Source organism: Carlito syrichta, unplaced genomic scaffold (genome assembly GCF_000164805.1).
Source record: "Carlito syrichta isolate Samal-C Ts95f unplaced genomic scaffold, Tarsius_syrichta-2.0.1 Scaffold250496, whole genome shotgun sequence".
NCBI lineage: Eukaryota > Metazoa > Chordata > Mammalia > Primates > Tarsiidae > Carlito > Carlito syrichta.
In genome coordinates, this window is record NW_007194592.1 from 16,310 (window position 1) to 27,330 (window position 11,021).

At 41.7% G+C, this 11,021-nt stretch overlaps 1 pseudogene; it reads left to right on the forward strand.

Moving 5' to 3' along the window:
• The first annotated feature begins 4,381 nt into the window (after window positions 1-4,381).
• On the forward strand, window positions 4,382-5,017 carry LOC103253754 (annotated as a pseudogene).
• The last annotated feature ends 6,004 nt before the right edge of the window (window positions 5,018-11,021 follow it).

Sequence of the window (11,021 nt, forward strand, 5' to 3'; positions counted from 1 at the left end):
TGAAAAACATTTGGTTTTCTTAAGATCCAATTGTAATGCAGATCTAGCAATGTGCAGCTGGTCTCTTTATTTAACACCCATCTGGGTTGTTCTCAAGGAAACCATATTCTAAATGCAATTCTTTAAAGATGCAGAGTTTTTTAAAAATCAAGCCATTAGACATCTACATTGTGACTTTGTATTTTCTAGTCTAACTTTGTTAAATGTTTTATAGATCTAATGCTGTGTAAATTTCTCCAAAAAGGCACACAACTCTGTAACCATTGATGTTCATTGTTGTTATTATTATTTTTTGAGTGAGGGTCTCACTCTGTTACCAGACTGGAGTGCAGTGGCATGACCACAGCTCACTGCAGCCCTGACCTCCTTGGCTCAAGCAATCCTCCTGTTTCAGCCTCCTGAGTAGCTAGGACTTCAGGTGTGTGCCCCCACACCCAGCTAATTTTTTATTTTTTGTAGAGGTGAGGTCTGACTATGTTGGCTAGGCTGGTCTTGAACTCCTGGTTTCAAGCACTTCTTCCCCAAATGCTGGGATTTTAGGTATGAGCCACTGTACCCAGCCTCAATATTATTTTGAATGTTGGAATCAGCATCCAGACCTCAAACCTACTGTTTATATAATAATTAATGGGATCTTCAATGTTCCTGGTGTTTTTTGTGTGTTTAATGACAGAAAGTTTTTCTTCAAATCAGTAAGACAGGTTCAGTAAGACTTCTGTAACTTTAGACAGTTCCTGACCATCACAGTTGAAAACAAGAAGGTGGGCAGGAGGATCATAGGATCATTTGTTCCCTTCTCTAAGGATATCTTAGTCTTCTGAAGTTCTTCTGTCAGAATAATGCCCTCGTTCAGTGCGAAGGTTTCTTTAGGTTATCATCATACAGACCATTTAAAAATAAAAAGAAAACTGAGAATAAAGTTATATTTAAAAGTACCCTCTTCAATTGTAGGATTTGTTTGTACCTTTGGGAAGGAAGTATCACCAAAACTGGGTGTTCATCATTCCACACAGACCCTGGCATCAGGACCAAGCTCCTAGACTAGGGAAGGAAGATCGCTGTCCACAGCTTGTCCCTTCCTCTTGCTCCACGCTCTCCTTTCTGTCCCTACCTCCCATGTTAAAAAACATTTGTGTCTTTTTTTATTAACCTGTCTAATCAACAGTTTAAACCAAAATGTTTAACTTTTGCTTTCCAATGCTTGCCATAGCAAAAAATGGTGCGATGTTTGCAGCCTTCTCACCCTCTGCTGTGTGCCCACATGCCCCCCTCATCCTGATGCCAGGCTGTACCTCAGTATTTTCCTGCACAGCCTGCATACCCACATGCCCCTCCTGGTCCCAGGTAAATCACTTACCTTCCCAGTAGTGCCTGCAGAGATGGTTGTGGAGAACCCGAGGGACTAGTCAGAAAATGGGGTGATTTTAGGGGACTCTTGAGGACTCTGAAGTCTAATGTCTGAGCCTCAGAAATCCCATTGACCCACCTGAACTGACTAGACCCTGAAAGTCCATCTGTAGAGGCAGCCCTTTGGATCAAAGCATTTCTACTCACAAACCACAGTTTCTCGTGGGCAGGGTGGCAAGCTTTATTAAGGGAAGGCAGAGTAAGAAGAAGTAGCATAGTGGCTCTCAGTGGGTCCTGTAAGTATTTGTTTAGTGACCCAAGGGAAATGATATAACTAACAATCATTGCTGTTGAGTGTGAGTTGGACCATTCCCCTTATTCCTTCCTGTGAAATTGGGAGACTCTTCTCCATTCGCCAGATGAAAATGCTTGACTCTCAGAGAGGGTGGATAGAGTGTTCCAGGCCCAGGGGCTGGAACTTGGACAGAAGTTGCAGGGTCAGGAGGGCAGGGGAACCTTGGGTGAAGAAAAGGGAACTCATGGGAAGCAGGTCTGCATCACTGGCCTTTGCTTACTGCAGAGTTGTCCCTGCAAGTGGGCACTAATGGCTGTTGCTCCCAAGATGGGGCCAGGAATTATGAGCCTGAGGTGGGAAGGACAGTGCTCTAACAATGATGGCTCTGCTGGCAAGGCTCTGCCCTGTTAAAAATGATGGGGAACCACCACTTGTGTGCCTGCCACCCTGGCTCTATGCTAAGAGCATGCATGTGCTGTTTCCTGCAGGTCTCCTGGCACCTTGCTGGCCCAGGCAAGGTTGCTAGTGCTCCCCCTATACAGGGACTTGTTCACTGCCCTTCTGGTAGCAAGAGGCAGGGCTGTCTCTGCCCCATGGCCAAGCCTTTCCCAACACACTGTGCCTTCTCTCACAGATGTCTTGGAAGTACAGCTGTGCAAAATTAATTGGCATGGATGTTCCAACAAATATGACAGTCAGTGGACTTGTGAGTCAGCAGAACTTGTGGTCCTGTTGAGATCATTGACAGCTGGAATAGGTTCCTTATCTCTTCTGAGAGTGCATCAGGAGACTAGGGATAGTATCCAAGCATTGAAGACTGAAGAACTCAGTTAAGATGCTGCAGAAGGTACAAGAAGAATGTGCTTTGGAACTGCTACTGATTTCTTTTTCTTAAATAGGCAAATGCAAATAATTTAATACATTCTATTAAGTTACAGATTTTACAAACCCCACATGAAATGGCCCGTAGTTTGTGGAGATTCCTCTTTTCATACAGACATTGATGCGAATGGAGACCTACTGCTGAATGTGGCCATGAGAGGTTGCAGCTTCAGAGCCCACATGGAGAGTAGATATTATTCAGCTGGGGATGCCGCTAGGCGGGACCCACCCCTGGGAGCTCTGCTTCTGACAGTTCATCCTGCTCTCAGGTCCTGGAAAATTGACCTGATCCATGTTTTTAAGAGATCCCTAAAACCGTGGTGAAGCAGAGAGATGGTTGTTGAAGAGTTGATGCTGGTCTGGAGAGAACAGCTGATGAGAAGATGAGGGAAGCACTTACTGATGAGAGCTGGCTCACATACTGGTGTCGCAGCAACTGGGCTCTTTCAGTACAGATACAATAGAAGCACACCTGAGCCACAAATAAGAGCAAGCAGGGGAGACTTTGATAGGGCTTCTGCTCGACAAAGAAATGGGCAAGCTTCCTTCGGGCATCTCAGAGAAGTGGGGGCATCTCTAGGAATTTTTTCATTGCTTGTCAAGTCAACTCCACAATTGATCATCCTCTGCTGTCTACATTCTTTGACATAGGGGAGCAATGCTGCAGCTGCTTGTGTAAGATAGTATCGAGGCTAGCCAACTCCTTTCGAGAACTGCTGTCAACAGTGGTGCAGGCTGGTGTTCAAGTCTTAGCTTTGTAGTTAATTCCTGAGACAGGAAAAGCACGGGAGAAAGGTTGGCAGGAGGAAAGAAAGAAGTACAGAACCACTTTTATATAAACACGCAAATGTATAGACTGTGTATAAACCAGAGTCCAGTTCTTGACAATCTCACTGGGGAATCAGTGAGTTGGACAGGGAGGGTAAGAGACTCTAAGTTTATGGTCTAAGTAGCTAGGTCAACTCTTGTGCCATTTATTGAGACAGAAACACTCTGGGTAGGAGACAGGATTGGGGAGGATATTTCATGACTTAAAAATTAGGGCAAAAAGACACAAAAACATGTCCAAAATAGTTGCTGTGAAAAGTCCCAATGAACTCTGAACAATATGTATGTAACGTCCATGCAGTAATATATGAAATAAGGTTCAGCCCTCTCTGCATGCAGCACAGCAGTCAGAAGCTATGGAAATGTGTTCATTTAAACTCATTTCACCTGGAGGGAGGGCTTTTCCAGGCACTGGTAGTCCAGAGGGAGGTGACAGAGTCATGCAATAAGGATAAGGTGCAGACACCCCCAGAACAGAATGAACGTTAGCCACTTGGTGGTTAACAAACTGGAAGTCATGCTCCTGTGCAATGTTTCCCATGCCACAGGAAGGGTCTGCTCTGCTCTTTTCTCAGTCTGATATCCGAAAGATGGGAAAAAGTGTTTTCTACCTATGCAATCTGAAAATAACCAGAAATAGAAAAGACAAAGGTACTACTTTTCTGCTGAGGAGGAAGAATGCATTTATATTTTCATGAAGCCTCCAAAATATGACCTTTTACATGCGTGTTCTCAGTAAACACAGGCATTGAAGAAGCACATAGGCATTTCCACAAGAATGGATTCTTGGGGGCCGAGCAGGAGCTGGGCGCCGTGGCACCCTCTGGGTGGCTGGTGTGTGGTGCCCATCCAGCACTCCTGGAGGCTGCATGTTGGCCCTGTCCCCGCCTGGCATTGTTATGATTCCTGGGTGGCTGAGACTGAGGGAAGAACAGCCTGCCTGTCTTGTAGCTGGATCCCCAGGGAAGAGACATTCTGAAGCAGAAAGAGGGCAGCATTTCCACTTGGGACCCTTATTTGCAGCTGGAAATGGGGAATGGACCCTCAGACCTGATGTCTATCCTGTCCAGGCTGTCTTCATTTCAGTCTTTCCACATCATTATTCTGGGTTTGGACTGTGCTGGAAAGTCGACCATCTTATACAGGTTGTAGTTCAATGAGTTTGTAAATACTGTACCTACCAAAGGATTTAACATGGAGAAAATTAAGGTAACCTTGGGAAATTCTAAAACAGTCACTTTCACTTCTGGGATGTAGGTGGTCTGGAGAAATTAAGACCACGATGGAAGTCATACACCAGATACACAAATGACACTGTGTTTGTTGTGGACTCTGTTGATGTTGAAAGGATGGAAGAAGCGAAAACTTAATTTCATAAAATAACTAGGGTATCAAAAAAATCAAGGAGTCCCTGTACTGATAGTTGCTAACAAACAAGGCTTCAGGAATTCATTGTCCCTCTCAGAAATTGAGAAGTTGTTAGCAATGGGGAAACTGAGCTCATCAACACCTCGGTATTTGCAGCCCATCTGTGCAATCATAGGAGGTGGACTGAAGGAAGGACTTGAGAAGCTACATGATATGATCATTAAAAGACGAAACATGTTGTAACAACAGAAAAAGAAAAAAATGGCTATCGATACCCTTAGTATCTGTGTGGAGTAGGTTTTTTCTCTGGTCTGGCTTTTGGCAAATGGAAGAGTGTCTACAACCTGGTTTTCCTGTCTGCCCTCCTGGATGCTGTTAAAGCTTTGTTTTGTTGAATAATCAGATGCCCAACTCTGTTGCCCTGTGGAAGCTGAGTAAACGCAGTGCTTCTGAAAGTGGTCTCTTCTCCCTACCCCACAAGTCTTTTGGTACTACCATTTTGGGAAGCCGAGCAAGGATAGTAAATTGACCAGAACACAGCTGTGGAAATTTAACCTGAAGTTAGTGAAGTAAAACTTTGAAGAATGTCTGCCTAATATTTTGTGCTCATATCTTTTGGGGTGGGGGGCTTTTGTAAGAAAAGCTTTGTATGTGAAAATAAAATAATAATGAATGGAAATGTTGAAGTAGATCAATATATATGAAGTTATATTGATTACATTGGTTCAACCAACCCTTTTTTGATATAAGGGATGAGGAGTAAGTGTTTGCTTTTTAAAGTTTTGGTCCAATAATTTTTGACATTTTCTGGAGTCAAATAATCTAATGCTATATCTTATCTAGATAATTTTAATTATGCTGGTCTACCTTTAATAAAAATAAGATATCTGGGGTATATTCAAGTGCATAGATTAGTTTTCCTGACAAAGCATGTTTTGGTATGTAGTCTTACTTTTTAGAAATTGCTATGCATCTTTCTACACAGGTTTAAAACAACTTTTTGAGGAATTTAGGGGTATTATAGAAATAGTTGTCAGAAGCACTTTCGCTTGAAGGATCTAAAATAATTCGCATGGTTCTCTTATATAGTAAATATGGGCATGTAGACTAATCATAAATATACATTGGATACATACATGGATTTATGAAGAAAGCAATCAATGATTCAAGAGAATGCAATTATACACAGACTCTAAAATATTCCAGTTATAAGACATTGCTTTATATTAATATTTGTTGACTGAAAACAGATGCGATTTTTCTCATATATTTTTGTAGTGTTTTTGGCAGAGCTTTATAAACAACAACTGATATGCTGTGAAATGAAAATTTGAAAGAAATCCTATATGTGTTCTGAACTTTAAATTTTTTGTTTACAAACTGAACAGTGTTACATTGGCGGTCCAGCCCTTTCATAGAGAGGGAGAAGTAACAGTACTGCGGATAAGAATTATGGAAAATGAAGGGGAAAGTAGCAAAGCTGTTGTATGAAAGTTCACTGGTGCTGTTTACATTGGAATAAAAAAATCCCTAAATTATATATATAAAAAATATATGAATGGACTCTTGAGAGCATGTCATTTTTAAATGCACTCTCTACACCAGGGATCCCCAACCTCCAGGATGCAGACTGGAACCTGTACATGGCCTGTTAGAAGCCCGGCTGCACAGTAGGAGGTCAGCATTGGGTGCTCACATTTACCACCTGTGCTCTGCCTCCTGTCAGATCAGCAGCAGCATTAGATGCTCATAGGAGTGCAAACCCTGTTGTGAACTCTGGATGTGAGGGATCTAGGTTGTGCACTCCTTATGAGAATCAAATGCTATCATTGAGCTACACAATATATGTAATGCACTTAAATCATCCCCCACCCCACCAGTCCATGGAAAAATTGTCTTCCACAAAACCAGTCCCTAATGACAAAAAGGTTGGGAACCACTACTCTATGCCATCATTTGGAAGTGAGGGTTTCTATTTCAATGTGTGAATGTTGCCTACGGCCATACCATGCTGAAATCACCTGATCTCATCAATGTATGCATATATGTATTTCCCTTTTAGATTGTTGGCTCTATAACATGCTGCCTTTATCTAAGGTAGGAGTGATATAGGTGACTGCCATGCTTTTTAGCATCTGCATGCTTTTACCTACTGGAAACTTTAGTCAATGCTCTGTAGGTTTCAGCACAGCAGCAGTATCAATGCCAACATGTGTCACTATAATACTGCCTATTTACTAATAGATCAACTCATTTGAAGTTGTTACCTAAACAAGATAGGGAAGACCATGTGTAAAAATTTGCCTCTAAATTTCCAGCTCCATCCCCCAGTCATCCTGGACTGGACACAACAAGTCCATTGGAGGCCCAGAGCCCCCTCCTCCACATGGACCTTTCTCATTCAGCACACGGGTCATTACCCCACATCTCATGGCAGATGAGTTGCACGCCCACAGCTGTCTGTGCCCAGCCATGACCCACCCCAGGGTGCCTATGGTCTCCCTAGGGATGTAAAATGACTGCTGAGTTCTCTTTGGTTTTCAGAGGGGTCTTGACGCAGAGCTGCTGGTCCAGGTACAGGCAAGTTCTTGGTTCTTTCAGTGCACACAGCTTTTTTCCCTCTTCCTGTGTGGAGGCTCTTTGAAGACCTGGTTTTCTAAGCAAAGATCTTTTTCTACTGGGGAAGATTTTCTCTAGGAAGCCTGCAGAGTCCTGACCCTTGCCCCCAACCCCACCCTGGCAACACATAGTCCTTTCATTTGGCTTCTGATAAATTCCCAGGCCCACCTGGTACACGTATCTCTGCCTCACCTCCAATCACAGCCACTTCTGAGTTCTTTGACCAGGAAGTCTCCAGCCACAATAAACCAGTGGGTGCCTGGACCCAGGATACCAACTCACTCACCCTTGGCCATTCAGCTCTGTTTGAAAACTGTCCCATATAAACCTAGTGATGCTTTTACCTGCCTTTGCAGTATTTAGAAGAACTCTGGGGACAGGGGTGTGCTATACAGCATGATATATATTTCTGGGACCTTGAGTTAAGGTTTCTGTTTTTTCCCTCTAAATCAATTGATTGTATAATCCACTGAGCTCAGAGATACGACCCTGCTGGGACTATGGCTGGGCTGGGCCTTTCCTTGTCATCTCATTCAATCCTGATGTCAGCCATGCAGTGTAGATGGCCATATGAACTCACAAAGACACATCTGGCACATAGTAGGCAGCCCTGAAAGAAACCAGAAAGCTGAGGTGCACACAATCAAGCAAGAGGCAGAACAGAAGTGAGGGCCCAACCCGACTTGCTTTACTCCCCCAGGCCACCCTCAAAGCACCCTCTGGGAAAGCCCTGTCTAAGAAAAATTGCATCAGAGTTGGGGGAGTGAAGGGACACCACTGTACTGTCAGTAACCTGGCCTCCAGGGCCAGAGCAAACTGTGGAAACTCCGGGAGCCATGAATGAGTGTGGGAGCAGGGTGGAGAGCTGAAGGACTTGATGTTAGAGGCAAGTTTCTGCTCTCAAAGCCTAGGATTTCACCTACAGAGGATAAAGCAAGGACTCCAAACAAAGTTTCAGAGCTGCAAAATCCCGTGGGAGTTAATTCAGTAGAAAAAATGCAGTGCCTGAAGAATCACTGGTTTTAAAAACCAAATTCCGAACTTCCTGACAGCAGAAAATTTCCATCTAAGATTCATCTGAAATTATTTTTGTTAATGGTGGAAGACCATTTTTTACAAGATCTTCTTTTGCTATATTGGCTCATCGTTTTCACTAGGTGGGCATTTTAAACATTCTCAAAGAATGCAGATAACATTATTGTCTTCAGATTTTAGTAATAATTTACCAATCACTCACAAGCAGCCACATATCTAGTTTGCTGTCAACTTCATGTTTTTGAAACCTAGTTGAGCTACACATGGGAATGATCTGTGGCTGCATTAGGCACTCCATTAGTTCGATCACAGTGCTGCTTCATTCAAGGCTGTTGGATAAACAATATAAGTTGGCATTGTCAGCGACCATTAACACAGGATTTCCCATTCTGTAAACTGCCTGGAGAGTGATTGGTCCTGCAGGCACCAGAATAGCTGAGTGTCCTGGCTGCTGCTCCTCTGAAAGCCATCTGGGCACCAGCACATGGTCACAGACCCATCTGGGACCTCTGGGAAAGGGTTGTGAGCCCACACTGGGCACCACTCTTCCATCCTGCACCATTCCAGCCCCACAAACAGTCCTCATACCTATGCTCTTTATCCACATTATTAAGAATACATTTGAAAATTTTGTATTGTATATTTTAATATGCATACAGTAAAAGCCAGTCTTCTGCTGTAGAATTCTATGAATTTTGAAGAATCCATAGCTACATATCTATCACCACATTCAAGACATTCAACAGTGTTTTCACCTGAAGAAAAAATTTCATATACTGCCTTTCCCTGTCCCTCCTCCCTCAGCCAGCCCTGGACCCTAGGATCTGTTCTCTACACCTCAGTTTTTCTTTTTCCAGAATGTCATATAGATGGAGTCATGACCTCTGAGTCTGGCTTCTTTTATTTACCAAAGTGCACTTGTGATTTATCCATGTTGTTGCAGATATCAATAGTTTGTTCCTTTGTATTACTGCGATTAACAGTTTATTTAATCTGTTCATCATTTAAAAATTAATTTGGTTTTTCCCTCCCAATTTTGGATAACTACATATACATGTATTTTGGGCATGTACTCAAGTACATGTTTTCATGTGAACATGCATTTTGTACACTTTGTTTTTTAAAAACTTTAATTTTATTTTAAATTTTCATTATAAAGATGTGCGGCACATTTTAGGTTTAGGCATACAAACATTGATCACGCAGATACCCTTGTTGATGAGGTCTGCCCCTCCCTCCCCTAGCAGTGTCCCTTGAACGAGTCTGTTTTGTAACAAGTTCCATGAAATGTGAGGGTCTGGGACCAGAAACCCACATTTTAATTCATTTTTAAAAAATTCAGAGTAATTGAGATATAATTACACACAGCAAATTTCATCCTTTTTAGGTGTATAGTACAATATGTTTGGGAAAATATATACATTTATGTAACCACCACTTCAGATGAGACATAGACTATTTCTATCACCCTCCACCCCCCAAATTCCCTGGTAGCCCTTTATATTCAACCTCTTCTCCTCACTTCCAGGCTCAATGGCAGAACAATATTCAATTGTATGTGTATACCACAATGTGTTTATTCAGTCATCCATCAGTAGGCACTTGGATTGCCTCCACCTTTGGCTATTGTGAATAATAGTGCTGTGAACATGGGTGTACAAATATCTGTACAAGCCTCTCCTTTTAGTATATTGTGGCATATAAGCAGAATTAGAATTACTGAATCATATGGTATTTATTGCTTAGTTTTTTGAGGAACTGCCACACTGTTTTCCATAGTGGCTGCACAATATTATATTCTCCTTAACAGTGCACAAGAGAATTCCAATTTTTCTACATGCTCTTCAGAACTTACCTTTCTTTTTAAAAAATGATAGCCAGTCGGATGAGTGTGAAGTTATATCTCATTCTGGTTTTGATTTGCATTTCCCTAATGATTAGTGATATTGAGCATCTTTTGTGTGCTTGTTGGCTATTTGCATATCTTCTTTGGAGAAATTGCAGAAAAATATTTTGTTGCATAAATATACCAGATTTTGTTTATACAGTCATGTATTGGTGGATATTTGAGATTTCTTCCTTTTTGTAGTTGTGAATAGTGTTGCTATGAACATATGCATATATGAAACTGTGTAACCATTTTTAGTTCATGTGTATACATATCCAGGAGTGAAATTTCTGGATCTGGTTACTTTTGAAATGTGTGTTTTGTTGGATAAGCAGTTTTGTGTTGACATATTTTTCTTTCTAGCACTCTAAATGTGTTACCTATCATCTTCGGGCTTGCATAGTCTGACAGGATGTCTTCTGTCATTCTTTGTTCCCGTGAATATAATGTGGTTGTTTTCTCAGGCTGTCTTCAAAATTTCCTTTCTTTCATTTTCAGAAGTTTGAATATGGCATATGTAGGTTTAGTTTTGACTGGTTTGCTTTTTTTGCATTTATTATGCTTGATGTTTTCTGTGTTTTTTGGATTTTTGGTTTGGGATAATTTGTTTTGGAACATTCTTGACCATTTCTATTTCTCTCCTCTCTCTCTCTCTCTTTAAATTTTTGGATTCCAATTACATATGCTAGATTGTTTGATATTGTCCCACAGTTCTTGGATACTCTATTATTTTTTCTCTTTTTTCTAATTTATTAAGAT